The 24828-nt window shown below is 40.7% G+C and overlaps 1 protein-coding gene and 1 pseudogene across 1 annotated transcript in view; one reads left to right on the top strand and one right to left on the bottom strand.

Moving 5' to 3' along the window:
* The window catches only part of LOC137235183 (uncharacterized), a 1124977-nt gene that overhangs the window by 549762 nt on the left and 550387 nt on the right, over nucleotides 1-24828 (top strand). The gene's annotated exons all lie outside the window — the stretch shown is intronic.
* Nucleotides 337-19141, bottom strand: LOC137234711 (developmentally-regulated GTP-binding protein 2 pseudogene; annotated as a pseudogene).

The raw sequence follows: 24828 nt of genomic DNA, 5'->3' as shown, positions 1-24828 counted from the left end.
TATTATATCTCTATATACCCACCAAACAAAGTAAGGGAGTTCAAAGAGTAAACAGAAATAGGTACAAAGCGCCGGTTGCTTTTGCGTACACATTGTCGGTTTTAAACAATACAACATATAGTGGGTTTTCAATCAAATTGTATATTTACAAATTACGTAAACAAACTTTACAAAAGAAAAAAAAATTTTACTCACCATCATCTTTCTTCCATAGTCCCCTCGAGACACTGTGGGTGCCATCATATTGAGCAATATATTTTGTTCTATTAGTCGTTAAGTTGCAATAAAAACGAATTAATTCTTTATTAGCATCTACTGACTGTAAAATAAAATATTTTAGCGCGCACCTATTTTTTCGTTACAACGCGTTAAAGTGCAAGTCGAGTTGAAACTACGACCGCGACCCTTTTTTAATCGTATGCCTACCGATTCCAATTCACGCTCGAGCAAATCGCGATGCACATTTGGCTTAGTTTATATTTATATTTATATTTAACATCATGATAACTGTTTGGTTACGCCTGCACTGTCTACAGCAGAATCATTAGCTACTGGCTTGCTGGGCACTGCCGAAAACGGAACAATGCTAGCAGCGCATTCCAGTTAATATAGTATAACAAACTCCGCTCCAAATTAATAAATTTTACATATGTACATACATTGTAAATTGCTCTGCGAAGCAATGAGAAGTCATATTCATTTTAGATACATACTAGCATATACATACGTTCATATACACAAAGTCATCTAAATTAATGTCATATATTGCTTTTGCCTTTGCTGAAGGCTCTAATTAGTTTCACCTAACATTTACATTTTTTACTCGTTGTTCAATCGCTAATCAAAGTGCATGGGCTAAATCGAACCCGGATGCATTTCAAATCGCTTCAATAAATTTATACTGTTTATTGGAAATTGGCATTTTTATTTCGGCAAATTAAAATAGCCATCGAAAAAGCTCGTTGGCTACACATTTTTTGGTGACCACGACGTGATCTTTATTGTTAAATTCAGGACAATATCGAACGTCTTGATAAATATATTTTTTAATATCGATTTTTGTGATATAAAACTAACGGAGATTCGTATCTATATATATAGTCCGACTTGGGTACATACGTGTCGCTGGTGGTGCATATTTTTCAAGCAATTAAAAGCCGTACATTTTTACCGCTACAAAATTTCGTGATTGCTATTCAGCAGGGTGCTTACCGCAACATCTTTAATTTTATTAGCGGAAATAAAGTTTTTTCGTGAACCTTTTTTACAACAAAATTCTTATTTTTAATTGGTAAGGTACACTGCTACGATGGCAGAAGATTTATCTGCAGAAAATAAAGTGACCTTTTATAAGCGTAAATCACAGTCGTTTTATGTGCAAGCGCAAACAATTGAAAACGGCATTGAAGGTGAAATAATTGGTTTAATCAACGAAACTGAATTGAATGTGCGATTGGAACGTCTTGAACACATTAGCACTTCGTTTTGTTCAGCGAATGACATATTCGAAGTACTTGATTTTAATGAAATCGGTGGGGAGCTGCGATCAAACTTCGATGAGTTAATCATCTCACTCACGTCTCGTATTCAGCATGAGATTCGAAAGCGTTCATCTCAAATGCCACCTTGTTCAACTATGTGCCATGACCAAACATATGAAGGGCAAACCATTATAATGCAAAGTCGGCCACGTTTACTTGAGCTGAAGGTGCCTGTTTTCAGCGGAAACTACACTGAATACACCGACAATATCTCCATGTTTACTACCATAATCGGGAAGGATCCTGATCTAACGGATGTCGAAAAGATGTAGCATTTGCGAACATCGCTGAAAAGGGCAGCATTAGACACCATCCGTTTGTTAGAGATCAGTGGTTCAAATTATAGTGTTGCTTTAGAACTACTTGAAAAACGTTTTAACAATAAGCGTCTTATTTTCCAGGCACACATCACTGAGATTCTGGGGCTTAAGAGGGTAGAGTCTTCTTCGGCAGCTAAATTGCGTGAGCTGTCTGACAAGGTTAACGCCAACTTAAGAGCACTGCTAACAATTGGGAATTCGGAACAAATAGCGGCATGCATTGTCATACATATTCTTCTTCAAATGGTAGAAAGTGCAACGCAGACAAAGTGGGAAGAAACTGCTCACTTGGATGTTATACCGTCGTGCGAACAATTCACTACCTTTCTAGAGAAACGATGTCAAAAGATGGAAAATGTTGAACACTCAGTTGCAGCAAGCACACGCATATCTCAGGTGGGAAAGAACAGTAGAACTTCTAACACTAGTAGAAAATCTTTTATAACAACTAACATATCTAATGGCTGTGTGTTTTGTGACAACACAGACCACTCAATATATACTTGCACTCGTTTTAATAATTTATCGCCACAACTACGCCTAAAAGAAGCCAAACGGCTTTTGTTATGCCTTAATTGCCTTCGAAAAGGTCACCAGCTTTGAGCATGCAATGCTGGCTTATGTCGTTCGTGCGGCAATAAGCATCATAGCTTATTGCATCTCCAACACTCCAACAAGCAGGAAGCCGCATACTCGGATCACAATCCTAAAACACCATCGCAATCTGCTTTACAACCGCCCCATAGCTCTTTGACAGTAGTTTCCCCCTCTTCCTGAGTTGCTCAGAATATCAAATTTGATGTTGTACTCTTGGCTACTGCAGTGATTGACATCAAAAACAATGCCGGTACTTGGGTACCATGCCGCGCACTGCTCGACTCTGGATCGCAGTTACACATAATCACATCGCGTCTTGCTCATCAATTACAGCTACGTAGAACTAAGTCGTCTGCATCAATATCTGGTCTTGGTGATTCCAAGTTCCATTCCGATGGCTTCACCGTTGATATCAATCTTCGCTCCCAAACTTTCGAATACTCAACTCCTATTACTGCTTTGGTAGCTCCCAGCATAACGGATAATCAACCCAACATAGGCCTGAATATATCATCGTGGAACATTCCTTCAAACATCCGACTAGCAGACTGTGACTTTTACAAACCCCAACGCGTTGATATGCTTATTGGTGCAAGTCTTTTTTATGAGCTCTTGTGCGTTGGATAAATTAAACTTTCAGCTGGCCTCCCAGTACTTCAAAAAACCAGCTTAGGGTGGGTAGTCTCGGGAGGTGACTGTCAATCAAAAAGAGCAATGGCCTTGAATGCAATATCCTCAGCCGATGTGGAGGATGAAAACATGGTTCAACCTGATCAGATTGTTCGTAGATTTTGGGAGATGGACAGCTCTTGCTCCGCTGTTGCCAAATATACCAAAGAAGAAATGGATTGTGAATCCCATTTTAAGGCTAACTTCGTTAGACTACCCGCTGGGGATTATTCTCTTCGTTTGCCTATTAAATCAAATACAAGCCTGTTGGGGGAGTCATACTCACAAGCTTTGCGTAGATTTCTGAATTTAGAGCGTAACTAGAGCGACAACCAACATTAAAGGCTCAGTACGCTGCTTTCATTCATGAGTACTTAGATTTGAAACGTATGTCGTTAGTTAGCGCTCTAAATTCAGAAATCTACGCAAAGTTTGTGAGTATGACTCCCCCAACAGGCTTATATTTGATTTAATAGGCAAACGAACAGAATAATCCCCAGTGGGTAGTCTAACGAAGTTAGCCTTAAAATGGGATTCACAATCCATTTCTTCTTTGGTATATTGGGCAACAGCAGAGCAAGACCTGTCCATCTCCCAAAATCTACGAACAGTCTGATCAAGTTGAACCATGTTTTCATCCTCTACATCGGCTGAGGATATTGCATTCAAGGCCATTGCTCTTTTTGATTGACAGTCACCTCCCGCGACTACCCAACCTAACCTGGTTTTTTGAAGTACTGGGAGGCCAGCAGCAAGTTTTATTTGTCCAACGCACAAGAGCTCATAAAAAAGACTTGCACCAATAAGCATATCAACGCGTTGGGGTTTGTAAAAGTCACGGTCTGCTAGTCGGATGTTTGAAGGAATGTTCCACGATGATATATTCAGGCCTATGATGGGTTGATTATCCGTTATGCTGGGAGCTACCAAAGCAGTAATAAGAGTTGAGTATTCGGAAGTTTGGGAGCGAGGATTGATATCAACGGTGAAGCCATCGGAATGGAACTTGGAGTCACCACGACCAGATACTGATACAGACGACTTAGTTCTACGCAGCTGTAATTGATGAGCAAGACGCGATGTGATTATGTGTAACTGCGATCCAGAGTCGAGCAGTGCACGGCATGGTACCCAAGTACCGGCATTGTTTTTGACGTCAATCACTGAAGTAGCCAAGAGCACAACATCAAATTTGATATTCTGAAACTACTGTCAAAGAGCTATGGGGCGGTTGTAAAGCAAATTACGATGATATTTTAGGATTATGATCCGAGTTTGCAGCTTCCTGCTTGTTGGAGTGTTGGAGATGCAATAAGCTATGATGCTTATTGCCGCACGAACGACATAAGCCAGCATTGCATGCTCTAAGGTGGTGACCTTTTCGAAGGCAATTAAGGCATAACAAAAGCCGTTTGGCTTCTTTTAGGCGTAGTTGTGGAGATAAATTATTAAAACGAGTGCAAGTATATATTGAGAGGTCTGAGTTTTGTGACAACGCCTAAAAGAAGCCAAACGGCTTTTGTTATGCCTTAGTTGCCTTCGAAAAGGTCACCAGCTTAGAGCATGCAATGCTGGCTTATGAGCGACAACCAACATTAAAGGCTCAGTACGCTGCTTTCGTTCATGAGTAATTACATTTGAAACATATGTCGTTAGTTAGCGAATCTGTTATAATTAAAACACGCGTTATGTAGTAGTGATACTTAAGTGGATTGTATTTATTTAAGCAAACAGGTACCGACAAGGCGAAGGAGAATGAACGACTGAAAACTTGAGTACAGTGACAGTGTATTGAAGCTGCAGTCTACAGTGTGTACATAGCGCATAGAAACCGTTGTATGTATATAAGAGAAATCTCTCATCGGCTTTAATGCAAGTTACCACAACTATCCCCCTCTTAGTTTTTAGTCGTTTAATCTTTACAAAATTTATGACTTAGTTCTATTAGGGTTGCTTCTTAAATTATAGCTATGTGTTCTAGTGTCATCGTTAGTTACAGAATTTTCCTTTTGCATATTCTCATTATTCTCTACAATTTCAGGCTCTGCGGCAATTTCTTTTTCATTTGAGAATTTTAATTTTTCTGTGTTCTTTAATGTAGTTGGAACGTATCCCTCCTCTTCAAACTCTTCATTAGTTCTATCAACAAATTTTAACATTTGATTGGCATGCCGCTTCCACGTTTTTTTTTTTTCTTCTAACTGAACAGAGTACGTTTGTTTACCAATTTTTTTTACTACTTTCGCTCTCACCCAACAAACGCGCCCAGCGACTGAGTAGTCCTTTGTTAACACTACTTCGTTTAGCTCAAAATCATAATTCTTTTTCCCCTTGTAATAGTGCTGCTGATCTTTCTGTTGTTTCTTTACCTTTTTATCTATTTGTCTTAACTCTATTTTACAAGTCTTCTTCTTGGTATTAATTAGGTCAAATCTATTTCGTAGCTGCCTACCAAACATCAATTCAGCAGGTGACGAACCCGTTGTGATGTGCTTTGTATTGCGGTAGTCAAAAAATATCGTGCTAATGCTTCATTGAATCGTACGCAACTTTTTCCAAACAAAATTCTCCTTAGCGCATTTTTTATACTTTTCACCATATTTTCCGCCTGTCCATTGGTAGTCGGATAGCCTACAGGGGTTGTGACATGCTTAATACCATTATTTGTTAAAAAATCTTGAAATTCTCTGGACACAAACGCTGTGCCGTTATCCGAAACAACCGTTCGTGGAAGTCCGAAACGAGCAAAAATATCTCGCAATTTTGTTATTGTGTTGCTACTAGTTGTGTTTGTGCCCATATCTACAGACTCGACCCACTTGCTGTGACTATCCACCACTACCAAACACCAACGACTCATCATTGGCCCAAAAAGTCAATATTGATTCTATCCCAGGGTTTTTCTGGCCAGTCCCAGGGAATCAACTATTGCTTCGGCGGGTTTGAACGTGTCATTAGGCAACTGGTGCAAGATTTAATTTCTTTTTCAATGTCGACAGTTTGGCGAGCACACCAACAACACTCTCTGGCTATTGACTTGGTTTTACTTATACCCATGTGAGAACTATGCAAATACTTTACTATTTTACTTTGTAGCGAATGAGGAACTATAATTCTATAACCCCAATACAAACATCCATTTTCCTCTGAGAGCTCGAACCTACGAAGGAAATATGGATTTAACTCTACCTCACTGCATTTATTTGGCCATTGCGAATTGATGTATTCTTTAACTCTTTTTAAGATTGGATCCGACATAGTCTCTTTCTGGATGATGTTAAAGTCTAATACCGGAATACCCCGTTCAGAGACATAATTCATGTAAACACCGTTTTGCATTTCTTGCAACATAAAATTTTCGCAAACAGTTTCACTAGGGTACCTTGAAAAGAAATCAGCAACGTTTTCCTCAGATTTAACACAACTAATATTAAAATCGTATGCTGACAATGTCAGCGCTATCCTTTGCAACCTATTGGCCGCAGTCTGCGGAATACTGCGGAATTGGCCCCAAAATATAGTGTAAGGGTTTATTATCCGTCACCAGATCGAAGGATCTACCGTACAAATAATGGTGAAATTTTTTCACCCCAAACAAAATTGCTGCCGCTTCCTTATCCAACTGCGAATACTTCTGTTCAGCGTTTGACAACTTCCTAGAAGCATATTCGATCGGCCGTTCAATTCCACTAGGATGGATTTGCGACAAAACTGCTCCTAATCCAATCGGGCTTGCATCGACGGTTAGCCTTGTCTTCAATTTCGGACTAAAATGACCTAAGCACCTGTCGGACTTTAAGGCTTCCTTAAGCGCACTAATCGATTTTGAGCATTCTGTTGTCCAAATAAACTTTTTGTTATTTTTAAGCAGCTCGTACAATGGGCTAGCTACAGCTGACATATTAGGGATAAATTTCCTATAGAAGTTTACTACTCCCAAAAACGCTTGGATTTCTTTGACGTTGGACGGATTGCCCATACCGTCAATAGCCCTAACCTTTTCAGGGTTCGTGTGTAAACCATTTTGGTCGATAATATGGCCCAAATAACACAATGAAGAATTTAAAAATGAACATTTGTCTTTTGCCAGCTTGAAACCCGACTCCTGCAAAATAGTTAACACCTTTTCTAGCCGTTGTAGATGGAGAGTCCTACTAGGGGCGGTGTACAGTAACTACACGACACACCCTTTACCCATTCAGCGCAGGTATTGTATTGAAAAAACCAACGGAACATCTGTCTGCATCTACATATGTACGGTCTTATGTGTCTAACGCAGTATAATTCCAATAACAAACATTTGCATGCGCATAGTAGGCTATATATGTATGTAATAAAAGATAAAAACTGGTTCTATTGTTTCTCAGAGAATCAGGTGACGTTATGTACGGGTATATAGAAATTATCACGCCACTTGGTACCCAAAAAATATAGATCACTATGGAAAAATGTTTTTCTTTATGTTTTGAGGAGCATTCGCAATTAGACTGCACTAGTGCGCAGAACATTTTTATACTTTATAATAAAGAAACGAGTTGTCTTGCAAAAAATCTGACCAATTCTTTTCATTTAATTTGAAGATACAGTCCACGCCTTATATCATCGAACATTTTTTGGTCATTCGATCCGGATCAGACGCAAACAAATCGGTTTATTTTATTATTACGGGGTTCTTTTTGTAAATATTCTGCAAAACGCATGGTGCTTGGGTTAAATCGCAGTGAACCATTATGCAGAAACTAAAGTCAAAACGGGCACTGCTTAAGGGAGCTATTACGCGCATGTTCACGTTTGTGAACACCAACGGAATCGATCAACCTATTTCAGATTGGGAGTGTCGCTTGGAACGTTTGGAGGAGATTTGGAGGGAATACAAGGACATTGTTCGGGTAATGATCGAGAAGAGCGACGATGGAGAAGAGCTACAATCCGAGATCGAGGCGGATTGGGAAGAGTTCGAAGAGCGGATGCTTAGCTTAAAAAGCAAATTACGTGCCTACATATCTGAAAAGTCACGTGCGACAGGAGCTGCATCAGCTATATTCGAATCAACTCGTCAAGATGCTGCAATGACGACTGTCTTATCATCACAGACTGACATTCTACAAAATTTGGCAAAACACGTGTCTAGTGCCAATATGAGTTTTTTACCGAAAATAAAAATAAAAGCATTTGCTGGTCAACTTACTGAGTGGAAATCATTTCATGACTCTTTCGTCAGCGCAGTACACAATAACACAACATATACTGCTTGCCAAAAGTTCCAGCTGCTAAAGGGCTATCTAGCTGAATCAGCATATGAGTTAATTGGGCACATTCCGGAAACAAACGATAATTACTCAGAAGCTTGGAACAAGCTATGCTCACGGTACAACAAATTAGGTGTTATTGCTAATGCACATATTACCAAATTCATAAATATATCAGCTATTAACAGTCAATCATCGATTAACTTGCGCAAATTATACGACGGCGCAGATGAGGTTTTGCGCGGATTACGTGTACTAGGAAATGATGCAGAAAAGCGTGATATCTGGCTAATACACATTTTGTTGTCCAAGTTGGATCCAGTTACAACTAAGGAATGGACTAAGTTCAATAAATCTAACATCGATTTTCCTACATTTAATGAATTTTTGAGCTTTTTAGACACCACATGTCTTGCTTTGGAGTCTGCGGCGTTGACAACAACATCACCATCACATCAGCGCATAGTTTCAGTAAAGTCTCACCAAACAACAGTAAACAATCAAACTGTCTGTGTGAGGTGCAATGATGCTCACGAGCTGCCTCAGTGCAGTGCATTCATAGAATTGGCTGTCAAAGAACGACGAGATTTTGTGGCTAGCAAACGTATTTGTTTCAATTGCTTAAGAGTAGGGCATATATCAGCCAATTGTCGCTCTAAATACTCTTGCCGCGTTTGCCGTAAACGACATCACAGTCTACTTCATGAAGAAACCACTGAGGTATCGCCAGATCGACAGGATGATAACAAGGCGGTGAACGTAAACTTCAACGCATTGCCAGAGATTAATACACTTCTGCCCACAGCAGTATGCAAGGTTACTGATTGTTATGGTATACAACAACAGTGTCGCATGTTATTGGATAGCGGCTCAGAAAAAACAATAATATCCGAGAAGTGCGTGCAGCGTTTGGGACTACGCCGTCAGCATTCAAGAATACCAATACATGGTTTAAACAATGCATCCACGGGTGTTTCTCATGGTTGGGTCTCCCTTTGCATAACCGCCAGGACGGGTGGCGAATCATTCAACGCCGAGGCTCTGATTATGCCAACCATTTCTTCATCCATTCCCGTACATAATCTTCAGAAAGAGCAGTACTCATCATTTTTATCACTTGATCTTGCCGATCCAACATTTTATATTTCGTCGCCGGTTGACATTCTCTTGGGAAACGAAAAATTCTTCGAGGTATTAACAGGTGAGAAAATCAGCGGAAAAAACCAGCGTTTGAACGCATTTTCAACAACACTCGGATGGATTGTGGGTGGTGATTTAACTCGCGTGAATGAGAGAAGCGTGGGCGTGATGTTTAACAGTGTCGACATTGATAGGACACTCACACAGTTTTGGGAAACGGAGGAAGTCCCATGTTCACTATTGTACACCGAAGACGAGGAAAAAGCCGAGAAATCATTCCGACAAACATATACGAGGGATGATGATGGTAAGTTTAGCGTCGAACTACCATTCAAGTCACAATCGATCGACTTCGGTAAGTCCGCCGAACACGCACTAAAACGATTCTACGCAACAGAACGCAGACTTGCAGGCAATTCCGAATTGCAACAACAATATTGTAATTTTATGGCAGATTATCTTTCGATGCAACATATGGAGCTAGTGCCAGCAGCTGAAATCGAAAAGCCATCGACCGAATGTTGCTACTTACCTCATCACCCTGTGATTAAAGACACAAGCACAACAACCCGTCTTCGCGTAGTGTTTGATGGTTCTGCACACAGTGGCAATTATTCGTCGCTAAATGAAGCTTTGCTTCCTGGTCCATCACTTTTGCTAGAAATATTTTCAATAATTTTAAGATTTCGTAGGCATCGATTTATTATGTCGGGTGACGTAGAGAAAATGTACCGTATGATTTGGGTGCATGACTACCACCGAGATTTTCAACGGATTTTGTGGCGTAGTTCCCCTAATCAGCCAGTTGAGCATTACAGATTGAAGACAGTAACGTATGGTACAGCATGCGCTCCCTACTTGGCTGTAAGGGTTTTAAATGAACTGGCCCACACATCCAGCAGCACATACCCTTTGGGATCACAAGTAATTTCCAAGGATTTTTATATGGACGACGTGATGACTGGAGCAGAAACTGTAGAAGATCTTCTTAAAATACATAGTGAGCTCGTAGCGCTACTGAAAAGTGCCGGAATGAACCTACGAAAGTGGAGTAGTAATTGTGTTGAATTGTTGCAACAGCTTCCAGAAAATATGTGCGAAATGTCTGCAGTATCCTTTGAACCCACGAAATGCTTAAAGCTCCTTGGAATGAAATGGAGCCCAGCAACTGATGCATTTGAGTTCTGCATATCACCTTCAACTACAGTTACGGTAACAAAAAAATCAATATTGTCGGATGCTGCTCGCATATTCGATCCACTGGGTTTGCTAACACCCACAACGGTTCTAATTAAAATCCTTTTTCAAGAATTGTGGTTAATAAAGTCGGAATGGACAGATGAAGTGCCTGAGGAAATAGCTACACGTTGGAAAAATCTAAGAAGTACCCTTGAAATGCTTAATACATTACAAATTCCAAGAAGAGTACTTTTTAAACTTGGCCATAACGAACTCCACGGGTTTTGCGACGCCTCACAGAACGCTTACGCAGCGGTGGTGTATTGCCGATCAGAGTATGAAGGTAAAAGGTACACTCATCTCGTTGCTGCCAAAAGCCGTGTAGCTCCGCTTAAGATGGTGTCACTACCACGCCTCGAGCTGTGTGGCGCAGTACTGCTTTGCCGACTGATGAACCAAGTTATGCAGGCATTGGAATTCGATAACTCTAACGTTTATATGTGGACGGACTCCTTCATTGTTCTACATTGGCTGTCAGCGTTGCCAAGGCGGTGGTCAGTGTACGTGGCAAACAGAACTTCGGAAATTTTAACATCGTACACTCGCTCGCAGTGGAACCATGTTCGGTCCGCAGATAATCCAGCTGATCCTGGTTCGCGAGGGGTGTTGCCACTCGAGCTAAAATCTCTAACCATTTGGTGGAACGGCCCAAGTTGGCTCGCTGAGGCAAGGGAGTTATGGCCACAAACGAAATCGCTGTTGCACATATCTCAAGAGAACTTAGAAGAACGTAAGAATCACATTCCATCTATTACTAAAGTTTTTCTTATTTCAACAGACCAACATGTCGTCCTTGGCTCATTACTACAACATATATCTATGTGGTCTCGGTTAGTGCGTGCCACAGCTTATTGCTTAAGATTTATCGGTTGTTTGCGAAAACAAACATACGGGTTATTTTTGTCTTCATGTGAACAACAGAATGCTATAAACCTTATAATTTGTACTGTACAGAAGGAGTTGTTCGCAGATGAAATTTTCGCGTTGAAAGAACATAAAGCAGTCGCAAATAAGAGTAAACTGTCTAGCCTCGTACCATTTATAGACAAAGATGGAGTACTAAGAGTGGGTGGCCGCATAGAAAACTCATCAGCAACCTTCAACATCAAACATCCAGTAATACTATCAGCGAAGCATATCGTCACTGAAATGATTATCAAATATATACATATTGCGAATCTCCACGTCGGCGTTAATCAGCTGATTTTTATAATAAGGCAGCAGTATTGGATTTTGGGTGCACGCAACATTGCACGACGAGTTGTCCACGACTGCATTACTTGCTTTAAGTTACGCAAATCGACACAACAACAAATGATGGCCGATTTACCTATCGAAAGAGTGCGATTTCAGCGCGCATTCAGTAAGGTGGGCTGTGATTATGCAGGTCCCTTTCTATTAAAAGTAGAGGTTGGCAGAGTCCCACGAAAGGTGAAGGGCTATATTTCGCTGTTCGTATGCTTCATTACGAAGGCAATTCACTTGGAGTTGGTGGGCGACTTGACGACCCAATCATATATCGGCGCGTTAGATCGGTTCATATCGCGCCGTGGTAAACCAGTAGAGGTATGGTCAGACAACGCGACTAACTTTGTGGGGACTAAGCGGATTCTCAACGAAATGCAAAACATAGTAAGAAAGCAACACAACACCTCTGAGACAGCTGATTTCTTTGCACAGAATAACATTGTCTGGCGCTTCATACCACCTTCATCTCCCCATTTCGGTGGGCTCTGGGAAAGTGGAGTCAAATCAGTCAAAACACATTTAAAGCGCGTTATTGGTGAAACCGCTTTAACTTATGAACGATTTTATACATTGCTCACTAGAATTGAGGCCCTCCTTAACTCCAGGCCATTATGCCCCAGTAACGATGGTGAGATCGATGCACTGACCCCAGGTCATTTTTTAATTGGTCAACCATTTACGGCTAGGACTGAGCGATATGTTGACCCTAATATAAATATAAGCCCATTGAAGCAGTGGGACAAAGTTAAACATATGGCGCAGGGATTTTGGAAGAGGTGGCACTCTGAATACCTCACTAGTTTACAACAAAGACAAAAATGGCGAAAAAATGAGCCGAATATTAAGCTCGGTGATATTGTAATTCTTCGGGAACCAAATGCACCACAGTCACATTGGGTACTCGCAAAGGTCATTAAACTACATCCCAGCGAGGACACAAAAGTCAGAGTAGTAACGATACAAACTTCGAAAGGTGAATACATGAGACCCATAACCAAATTAGCTTTGCTGCCAATTTCAGTAGGATCGGAGTCCTCCAGCGGAGGGGAGGATGTACAGTAACTACACGACACACCCTTTACCCATTCAGCGCAGGTATTGTATTGAAAAAACCAACGGAACATCTGTCTGCATCTACATATGTACGGTCTTATGTGTCTAACGCAGTATAATTCCAATAACAAACATTTGCATGCGCATAGTAGGCTATATATGTATGTAATAAAAGATAAAAACTGGTTCTATTGTTTCTCAGAGAATCAGGTGACGTTATGTACGGGTATATAGAAATTATCACGCCACTTGGTACCCAAAAAATATAGATCACTATGGAAAAATGTTTTTCTTTATGTTTTGAGGAGCATTCGCAATTAGACTGCACTAGTGCGCAGAACATTTTTATACTTTATAATAAAGAAACGAGTTGTCTTGCAAAAAATCTGACCAATTCTTTTCATTTAATTTGAAGATACAGTCCACGCCTTATATCATCGAACAGGCGGTAATCAATATATCATCTAAAAATACCTCTACACCTTCTAGCCCTGGTAAAAGGGTTTCCATAATTCTTTGGAACAACGCTGGTGCTGATGCAAGTCCATATATTAATCGCTTATATTGGTATAACCCCTTACTAGTGGAAATTGTTGTCAACGGGCTCGCAGATGGCTTCAGCTCTATTTGTTGGTAAGCCATGGACAAGTCAAGCTTTGTGAATTCTTTTCCCCCATGCAACTTTGAAAACAAATCCTCGATTCGGGGTAGAGGGTATTTTTCAACCTTAAAGTAGGGGTTGTGGGTGACCTTAAAATCGCCACAAATCCTTACATCGCCTGACTTTTTCAACACTGGCACAATAGGAGTGCCCCATTCACAATACTCTACAGGTTCTAACACATCAAGCTTAACCAGCTTTGCGATTTCCCTGTCCACTTTTTCCCTTATTGCTATAGGGACGGGGCGAGGTTTACAAAACTTAGGAGTTGCACTTTTTTCTAGTACAAGCTCTACCTGTTGTTTTTTGACACACCCTAATGTGCCATCGAACAAGGAGTCAAACTTTTTGAATACATAATCGGCAATATTGTTCTGTTTGGATAAAAAGTTAACGTTTTGAATACTTATGCCGAACTGATTCACAAAATTTCTTCCCAACAAGGGCGGGCCACCATTCTCAATAACAACAACTGGTAGCCACTTACACGAGCCATTAAATTTCACCAGCATATCACATACTCCCTTAGGAACAATCCGCGTACCATTATACGATTTAAAAATTATATTTGTCTTTTTAAGTTCTGCGGCATTAAAATATTTACGAAAAGTTGCGAAAGAAATCACGCTATATTCTGACCCAGTGTCCAATTGCATGTTTAAGCGAACATTATTTAAAAGCAAATCAAAACAAATTGGCCCCTGCTTATTGCATGATATATTAAAGAGAGGTAACTCTTCTTCCGACTCTGTCAAAAAATTTATTGTGCCTGCTTTGCACATTTTCTTAATATGCCCTCTTCGCTGACATTTATGACACTTGTAACTTTTAAACTTACACACACTAGCGCTATGGCCCACGCTCCCACACACACTGCACTGATGGTCATTGTTCTGCCGCCTCCGCTGCTGCTGACTTCGAGCGCCACTGCGTTTTACGTTGTCGCTGTCTTCTTTTTGCTGCTTTTTCGAGTCTTCACTTCTCCGCCTGACCTTTATTTGACTTTGGTTATAATGTAGCTGCTCACTGCTGTCTTCAACTTCCCTTTTGACCTCATACTGCTGCCGAATATAATGTGATGTCGCTAACGCATTGCCTTTTCCAATGTGAGGGTGGTTTCATTTTCTACGATTATTTTGTCTTTTGCTGGGCCAGCCTCCAAGCCCATAATGAATTTATCGCGAATCGCCATATCAAAGTGTGGGCCGAAAGAACATCCTACCGCTAATGATCGAACTCTTGCCGCCCAGTAGTTTATTGATTCAGTTGCCGTTTTATTGGCCTGATAAAACTTAAATCGCTCTGGAAATTCGGACGCGGCTGGTTTAAAATGAGCCGACATAGCTAGGATACACTGTTCATACGTAGTTGCTGCACCATCAAGACTATGTGGATTCAGCAGATTTTTTAGAAGCACGTAAGTTTTTTCCGACAGGGCATTCAGGAAAATTGCTTTTCTCTGCTTCCCCTCTTCAATATTGTTAGCAATGAAAAATTGGTCAAGTTGACTATGGAAAACATTCCATATATTTTCTTTAAAATCAAATTTCGGTACACTTCCAAATATCGACATCGCCCGTTTTGTATCGTCGCCAGATGTTAAAATTAAAACACGCGTTATGTAGTAGTGATACTTAAGTGGATTGTATTTATTTAAGCAAACAGGTACCGACAAGGCGAAGGAGAATGAACGACTGAAAACTTGAGTACAGTGACAGTGCATTGAAGCTGCAGTCTACAGTGTGTACATAGCGCATAGAAACCGTTGTATGTATATAAGAGAAATCTCTCATCGGCTTTAATGCAAGTTACCACAGAATCAAATCATAATCTTTGTAAATATTTTCTACCACATCACTGCGTTTTAAAGGAAAGTACTACCACTGAACTTCGGGTAGTATTTGATGGCTCGGCAGCCACGTGAACAGGGTATTCGCTCAACGATGTGCTCATGACAGGGCCTATCATCCAACCCAAACTCTTTAACACATTATTGCGATTTCGAACATTGCCGGTCGCCTTGACAGGCGATATCTGCAAAATGTATAGATGCGTTCGGGTGGCAGAGTCTGATTCCTACTTGCAGTGCATTTTATGGCACGATACTCCACGACATCCCATTCAAATTTTCAAACTTGATACAGTTACGTATGGTACTCGCCAAGCTGCATTTTTGTCGGTGCGATCAATGCATCAATTAGCGTTTGACGAACAGCATTCATTTCCTGTTGGTTCTAAAATATTGAAGAGAGACTTTTATGTCGACGATCTTATTACCGGAGGAGATTCTGTTCAAGAAGTTCGACAGATCATGAATGAAATAACTGAAATGTTGGCTATGGGCCAGTTTAAGCTGCGTAAGTGCTCCAATAACTCTAATCTTCTTCGCGACATACCACCCGAAGACACCGAAATTTCAAGGGGCTGTGTAGCGCAACCTTTTAGGTTGCCAGCGCAATATATAGCTTCTCCAAACCCAATTGTCAACCTCACCTATCCGCGGCGAATCCTGTTTCACTAACAGACGAGGCTCTGGCGACCCCAAGCTCCTCATGGAACTTGGGGGTAGGGAGGGAGGGAATGGCCTGAAGGTTTAATGTGGCCACATAAAACGTTCCCGAGATGGTCGGGCTAGCACCTTAATGATGCTATGGTACCGGAGCGTACCGGATTTGTATCCGGCAAAGAAACATCACATCGATAACACTCCCCAAAGCCTTCGGCAAGCAACCTTATCGCTACAACAACAACAACAACAAAAAGACACCGAAACTCTCTTAAGCTTCCATGATGGAACTAACATCACTAAAACACTTGGTCTTACTTGGGATCCTGCCTCCGATCGCCTGCTGTTCACATTTACACCACAAATACAGCAAAGAGAAACTGCAAGCGATCGGTGTTATCAACAATCGCTCGTTTTTACGACCCATTGGGTTTAACTGGTCCGATAATTTCAAGGGCAAAGATTTTCCTTCAGCATCTGTGGATAGAACGACTCAACTGGGACGAAAGCTTGCCCTCATCGTTGGACTCATCGTGGAATAGTTTGTATGTAGACCTCGTAAGCATACCTAAACTTTGTTTTCCTAGACTATCTATCTTTACAAAGGGAGCAGTTGAGGTTCATGGTTTCAGCGACGCAAGCATAGAGGCCTACGGAGCCTGTGTATACGTAGAATCTGGCAACGAAAAGGGGAAGCAGGTACATTTAGTTTGCTCGAAATCGCGTGTATCACCTCTCAAAACTCTCACAGTACCGAAACTAGATATGTATGGCGCAGCATTGTTATCGCAACTAATGCACGATATAGCTGAAATGAATGTTTATAATTGCCCTATTTATTGTTAGTCGGATTCCGCAGTTGTATTAGCCTGGATCCGCGACGAACCATCTGGATTTCAAGTTTTTACATCCAACCGTATAGCACAAATACAAGAGCTGAAGGCAAAAATGGAGTGGAATTACGTGCCAACTAAGCTAAATCCAGCAGACATTTTATTAAGAGGTGCATCTCCTAGCGAACTAATAGAATCACCAATTTGGGTGCATGGCCCAGAGTTTCTAGCTGATGGTCGAAACAAATCGCCATTAAGTTGTAGTGTAGTAAAGGAGCTCCCTGAACTTCGCAAGAAAGTACTACTGGCCGTCCCTCGGTTATCTGATATAACTTTGGAATGCAAATACAATACTTCGTTTACAAAGCTGCAACACGTTTTCCCTTACATTTACTAATTCGTTCATAGGGCTCGATATCCAGGGTTGACAGTTGACGATATTCGTGGAGGGATAAAACTGCTTTTGCGCACAATTCAAATGACGAATCTTCGTGATGATTACAGTGCTTTGAAAAATGGTGAAGGTGTAACGGCATCGAGCTGCATCGCGTCTCTCTCCCCATTTATCGACGATTATGGTTTACTCCGTGTGGGTGGGCGACTCCAAAAAACAGCTTTGGACTTCAATGCAAAACATCTTATCATATTGCACAGACGCCATCCGGTAACGCATGCACTCATCATGCACTTCCATAGGCGCAATTTACATGCTGGACCTAGTGCGCTGCTGGCTAACATTCGGTTGCAATACTGGCCAATCGGATGTCAAACAACCGTCTCGAATACTGTTAGTAAATGCATAATCTGCTTTCGAGCTAAACCGTATATAGCTGAACACATCATGGCGGACCTCCCTCATGATCGAGTTAATACATCGTATGCATTCATGGTCACAGGCGTTGACTTTTGTGGACCATTCTTCTACAAAAACGAAATACGTAACAATTCCCATAAAGTGTTACATTTGTATCTTCATATGCTTCGCTACCAAGGCTGTTCATTTGGAGCTAGTTATGGATCTCTCTACGAAGGCTTTTCTAAAATTCTCTCAAACGCTTCATTATCACTCGACGTTGTCCTGCCAGAATATGGTCAGACAACGCTACCAACTTCGTCGGCGCAAAGAATGAGCTTGCTGAATTGAGGCGGCTTTTTCTTAACGATGATCATGCGAAGGCAGTTTAGACAATTCTATCGATTGGCGATTCATTCCTCCACGCGCTCTCCTCACTTTGGAGGATTGTGGTAGGCAGCAGTAAAAACGGCAAAACATCATCTCTATCGAACAGCCGCAAATTCTTTGTTAAACTTTGATGAGCTGCGCACGCTCGTATGCCACATTGCGGCAATCATTAACTCTAGACCTTTGTTTTCACTTTCAGAGCATCCCGATTATCTGCACGTTTTGACACCTGCGCACTTCATAGGAACGGCTCCTCTCGCCTTGTTTGACGAGCCTAACCTCACCGCTCTTAAATTTAATCGCTTAGATCAATGGCAGCGAATGTCATACTACCAGCAAATATTTTGGGCCCGATGGCGTGAAGAGTATTTAACTTTGCTACAACAGCGGTCAAAATGGCGTAAACAAAAATCTGGTCCATCTATCAACGACGTCGTTTTAGTGAAAGACGAAAATTTGCCACCACTAAAGTGGCCACTAGCAAGAGTCGTTATCAGCGGAATCTGCAGAACGTGCTGCAGCGATTACTTGGCGACCACGACCTTTGCCCTGCGCGGCACCCTCAATAATTCCAGGCAAATCGAGCAACTGTATATTGGCACCTTTATATTCAATGACTCCAGGTATACAAGTAAGCGTTGTGAATTCATAATTGGCCGCCTCCGATTCAGTTTTGTTTAAAGTGGAGAGCAATCTAAATTTACCCATTCAAGGAAAACAAATTAAGGCTACGCGCGCATCGCCACTTTTTAACAGATCGAAAACCATCACCTTTCTCTCCCTTTTTGGCAGGTTCCAGCAAATGAGAACGATACTTAGCAAGCTTTGCTTTCGGTGGCTTTGTTCTTTTACGTGCGTGCGATTTCTTTTTCAATTTCCGAAGTCTTCTCCAGGATACCCATCTTTACTGCCTTCTTTTTCTATATTTTCCTTGTATTTATTGTACACATATTTAGTCTTTAACTACAAAAAATCCATTAGTGACATTGGACAACAGAAATACCGAAAAAACATTAAAGCAAATATTGGTAAAAAAACTGCTTATGTTGCGAATTGCGCCCATATCAGCAACAGCAGAGAAAAAAACAATATTGTGGTGAAGGCCGTCGAATGCTGTGATTCTTTCTGATCTTCCTACCAATTGCAAAAACCTATAATTTCAATGCCAATCATAATGCAATGTATATACAGTTCACAGGATAAAAGAAGAAACGATTTTTTAAAACAAGTTATGAGCTTGGATGAATATTAAGGATATCTCGTGCGCTTACCAGCAGCTAAGACGAGCGCTCAAATGAATTTTCTGGCCCGAAGCGATAGCTTATACTCGAACTCAAGGCGTACCATCAGCATCAGTACCGCCACACCAATCCACCATAGTAATTACGCATATCGCCAAGTCGAGAGCTCAAGCACTCCACGCACATCACACCACCAAACAACAGTCTAATCTGTCGCATACACAGTCGGTGATGTATACACGCGATTGGCGTTCAGCGTTACGTACACCACCAACTTATCGAATAGGAAATCGAACATTACGTTTCAATTATCATTTCGCGCTACTTGCGTGCTATGTAATTCTGTAATGCTTTCTATTTGTTTATGTGCGCACAGGTTCAAAATCTTCCTCAGATATAGCATGGTTTAAAAGTTATAGCAGTTCAACACGATTTAAGTAGTGGGTTCGGCACGTTTGGGAACGGCACAGGGTTGGGGTCGCTGCTTAAGCATGTATATGTAGCGATGCAGAAATATGCATGGTTAAGTGATTGGGCGTTTGTGTCTAATTGGGTGAACGTAAGACCATAATAGCCACTTGGATCACTAGTTGGGGTTTGAATTAGAGCTGAATTGGTAGCAGCAGCAATTGCTAATGTACGTGAGGCTAACGAATTCGTACTAACAGAAGAACTATTAGCTGCTGCTGCTGCTGCTGCTGCTGCAGAAGTAGTTGATGTGCCTAAAACTGTTTGTTATGGCTGTTGCTGTTGTGGTTGTTGTTGGCTGTCAACAATTTCTTCCTTTGGTACGAAAGGTGTGAAAGGTGCTGCTGTCGTATCTTTAGTAAGACTGCTGTTGGTCTTAGCGGGGTCAACAATTACTTGAGTATGCGTTGTGTTGTTGCTGACATCGACTTGCACGTTTCTCACGGATAGCTTCAGCGCTGGACGCCAATTGGGATCTTTGGTGTTGCTGCTGCGAACGTGACGAAGTTGTAGTTGATGGAACAGCTACAGATTTCATTGGAGTTATCAGAGAGAGCTCTTCGTCATTATTGTCTTGATAGCCTGCAGCGGTATTGTAAGAATTATGCAAATCATCTTGCGGTCTAGTTGTGAGCCTTTCCAATGAGCTTGGAACTTTTGTTAACGTAGGCAATGAACCTCCGAATATAGCCGTATTATTAGGTGATGGTGCTGCTGTAACGGTTGGCATCTGAAACGAAAAAAATAGAATAAAATAAAATAAAATGAAATTATTAAAGCAAATAAAAAAAAAGGCATACTTACCCAGAACACGTTTTTTTTTTCAGACAGGTACATACCTTTGGGAAGGTTATATTCATTCACAATCGGTATGTATTCATATTTTCTTGAATGGATACCATTTTGAATTAACGGCACAAGGTTGCCACACATCGTTCCCTTAAGATAGGGGACACATTGCGTGCGATACAATGGTATCTCAATTCGGATCCGTCGAGCCCGACTGTTGTCACGCGAGCTAAGAAAGATGTCCTAAACACCTTACCAACAGCAAAAAAAAAGGAAATAATAATAACGAAATCCCTCAACGCAAAAAAACTTTTCTACTTAAACGCGACAAACAAGGGAAAAACGAAAATTGTTAGATTGTTAGAAAACATTATCAAAAACTTATGTCGCGTCGGAACTCAGACACGAATTACCGTAAATACGTTCCTGACTTGAACACTAGGTATCATCATGCTACCGAATGGGCAGCACCACACCAGCTGCTTCAGTCAATATGTGGAAGAGCGATCAGCTCGATAGTGTAGGTCACCCCCACCAGGGTTGTGTTGAAGTCAACAAACACACCACAATTTTTGATTCTCACACAACATGGCCAAAATCAACACAAAGAGTGTTCCAGGGCAGCGAATAAGAGACACTTTACATCTGTCGCACATTTATTTGCACGACGTCGCTTAAACGACAATCTCATTCACCAGCTCTGAATTACAAAGAGCCGTGACAACACGCGGGTTTACCGTGATATAGCGTATATACCCGCGTTTCGCCTGCATTAAGCAACCACCAAAAAATATAGTTGGTCTTTTGTCTATGTTCACTAATTTTTATTTTTCACTCTTTTGATTATTTCAATATCAGAATTTTCATTCTGATGAAAATATTTTCAAAATGAAAGATACTTTTAGGCGTATCTCAATAAAATTTTACTAAACCTAACAGTGGTTTCAACCACTACACTTCATTATATCGGCAGAATAACTTAATCAGATTATTCATCCCAAATAAACCCTTTCTCCCGAGTACGTCAAATAAGTTGCGAAAAATATTTATAGGTTCAAATGTGTGGGCTCCAAAGCCGGTGGATTTGGAACCTCACACTCTCCCCTCACCTGCCGCAAGCAGGGTTACTGTTACCAGGCCTGTCCTCGTGATTCTTACCCGATACGTGTGACCATCTACGTTCCGATGGAACGTTCTCTTCCGCGGTTTCGTCCGTACCACCAGTACGTGCTCCGTGATGTCTCGGGGAGGGGTTCGATCCCGGTTTCGGTTGGCCCATGTCTCTGTCGCCTCTGCTGTTGCTTTTTCGAGCCACTTCTCGATTTCAGTGAGTACATCTTCACCCTCGCCTGTGTTCTCGTCGTCGGTGGGCTTATCGCCGGTGTCGCCTTTTGTCGCCGACATTTCGTCACTCGCGTTGAGGCTTAGCACGTCGCAGCTGCTGTCTTTGAGGCTGCCGTTGACCTCGCTGGTCAAACGGCTTGAAATTTCGCTGTCCTTGTTGGTGTCGTTGAGGCTGCCGCTGACCTGGTCAAACGGCTTACTGTTCCGTCGTCGTCGTTGTTGTTCGTTGGTGGTTCCATTATCGCCTCCAAGATCCTCCACTTGATCGGGGGTTCCGTACTCGCGTTGGCGTCGTATATTCGCATTCGGAGGGTGATGTGCCGGTGGTATTCGACAAAACCCCCGGTCCTGTACCTCTTCGTCGGCGTTCTTCTTCGCTGTCCGAGGAAATGGGGATTGGGGTAGGGTCCCGGACCACGGCCCACTCCTCGGGTTCGTATCCGTACTCCTCAGTGCTGTATGTCAGGCTCTGGATCTCGTTACACAAGTTGACAAGTGATTCTACCGAATCGCACTCTGAAACCGTCTCATACCTCGGGCTAAGTATCGGGCCATCCTCGTCGCCCCTGAGATACCCGATCGTCTCCGTGCCCTGACTGTCGGTCTCGCCGTCGTAGGCAACTTCCTACTCTTCTAACGGCACTGGGCCCGTCGTATGGTAGCTAATTTCATTTTCGTTGTCGTAGGTAGCTTCTTCTCCTGTTGGCACTTGGCCCGTCGTATGGTGATTGTGCTGGTCGCCGTAGCCTTCTCCTTCTTCTGTTGGCACTTGGCCCGTCGTATGGTGGTTATGCTGGCTTAGGTCCCGCGGGTACGGAGTGAACCGTCCTTAGCACTCTCTGCGGTGTAGCTTGTGCTGTCGCTCTTATCCATGTTTAGAAACTTTTGATATATTTCCTCGCGGATCGTCTAACCGTACTATTCCCGGCAGTGCTCATCATGATTTTCTGTATCTGGTGTTTTGTTGTTGCAGGATATTTGAATCTCTTTATTTGCTTTGGTTTTCGCTGTTTGTGTAGTCCTGCTGCTGCGGAATGATGATGTATCAATATCTATATATAAATACGCTAACAAAATTTCCATACAATCAATTGACAGGCTGTTTCGCATACTTAGCATACGTAAAATCATATAAAAGTTATATGATTCGATTCGTATTGATCAGCCGCAGTGCATAGGCCTATTTTTGTTAACAAATATTACTCTATTTGCTTATAATTAATAGAAAATTTTTTGTAAATTCGAAAATCTGTGCAACTATCGAAATTGCCATATGTAGGACGCATTATGTTCACAAACCCCCTGAGTAAATAGCTCCAAGTTCTCAATTGTTGCGTTGCTCAAATGTTTCATCTCTACATATGTATATATTTGTATACGCCAAACGGTGAGAGAACTATTACCTATATTGGTTTGTACCAAAATCCTTAAAAAAATGCTCTAAAATAATTGTTAGCGCACAAAAAAACTTTAAAAAGAAGTAATAACTTAACCGGCCATTTTTTTGGACAAATTTTACTTACACGTAAAAGCATAGGTCTTTATTTAACAGATTCTTTGTTTTTCATTTTAGGTGCTTTAAAAAAAATGAAATCAGAAATAATGAGTCAACTTTTGTTCAAACTCACTAAATTTATTTATTTATAACAATTAATTGCAAATTTGGCCCAAATGTTTTTTGCATTTCAAGATTTTATGCTCATTTTAGATATAGCACGTCTTATAGTGAACAAAAATAAATAAATTTGCTACAAAGATATTACATTAAAATTTGTATATTGTCTTTTATGTTAATTTATTTTGATATTTCTTATTTTATTTTATTATATTATCTTTTATTTCAACTTAGTTTATTATTATTTAAATGCAACTTGATTGAATCGGAAAATTTCACGTTGTATATTAAACGAAAAAAAACGACCCAAAAACGTTTTCGATTTTAGGTCGAAATATTGCATAGGCAGTATATTACCCACTATATTTATTATTAGGCTAACTTTGTTTGATTATATGCCCATTAATCGGGTACTTAGATCCCATAACCCTAATTTGTTTATGTCGCTTAAAATTATGAAATCAATTTTATTTTAGTAAATATGTTTGCGTGAATAATTTCAATGTTTTTGTTTCTTTTCCTTTTTTTCTAATTTATTCTGCTTTTTTATATCTTAGTATTATATCGTTCACAGACGATATTTTATGGTAGATATGGTCATATATATTCATCTCCATTTCATGAATATGAATGTTTACAAATTTAATACAAATTAATTACGTACATAGATCTCAATGGGAAACCCAACATTAAATATACGAATATTAGAATCTTCATATTTCCACAATGATAACATTAAAACCCGGAAAAAGGTCCAAGTGCACTTATTGCGTTTTTATATGGAACTGTTTATTCACATCACTTAATTTTTTCGCACTTTAAGTACTTTATTTTTTTTCTTTCATTTAAATTTTTTTAGTAAACTCTGCCTTCTTTCTCATTACATAATTTTTTTATATTTTTATTTTTTATGAAGTTATCCTCTATTCTATTCGAAATTTTCGTTTTGTTTCACACTTATGTACATACTACATATGTATTTATACAAAATTAAACTCGGTAAAGCGCCAATTGCATACCTAACGGGTGGCGTGAAATAGGCTAAATTCCTTAAGCACATTTCTTCGCTTTTAACTAAAAGTTCGTGTTTTTGAATTACGACACTATTGAAGTAAATGGGCGATATATGTAT

Source organism: Eurosta solidaginis, chromosome X, assembly GCF_040869045.1.
Source record: "Eurosta solidaginis isolate ZX-2024a chromosome X, ASM4086904v1, whole genome shotgun sequence".
NCBI lineage: Eukaryota > Metazoa > Arthropoda > Insecta > Diptera > Tephritidae > Eurosta > Eurosta solidaginis.
Note: the sequence above shows the minus strand (reverse complement) of the source record. Positions and strands in the feature narration are given on the sequence as shown.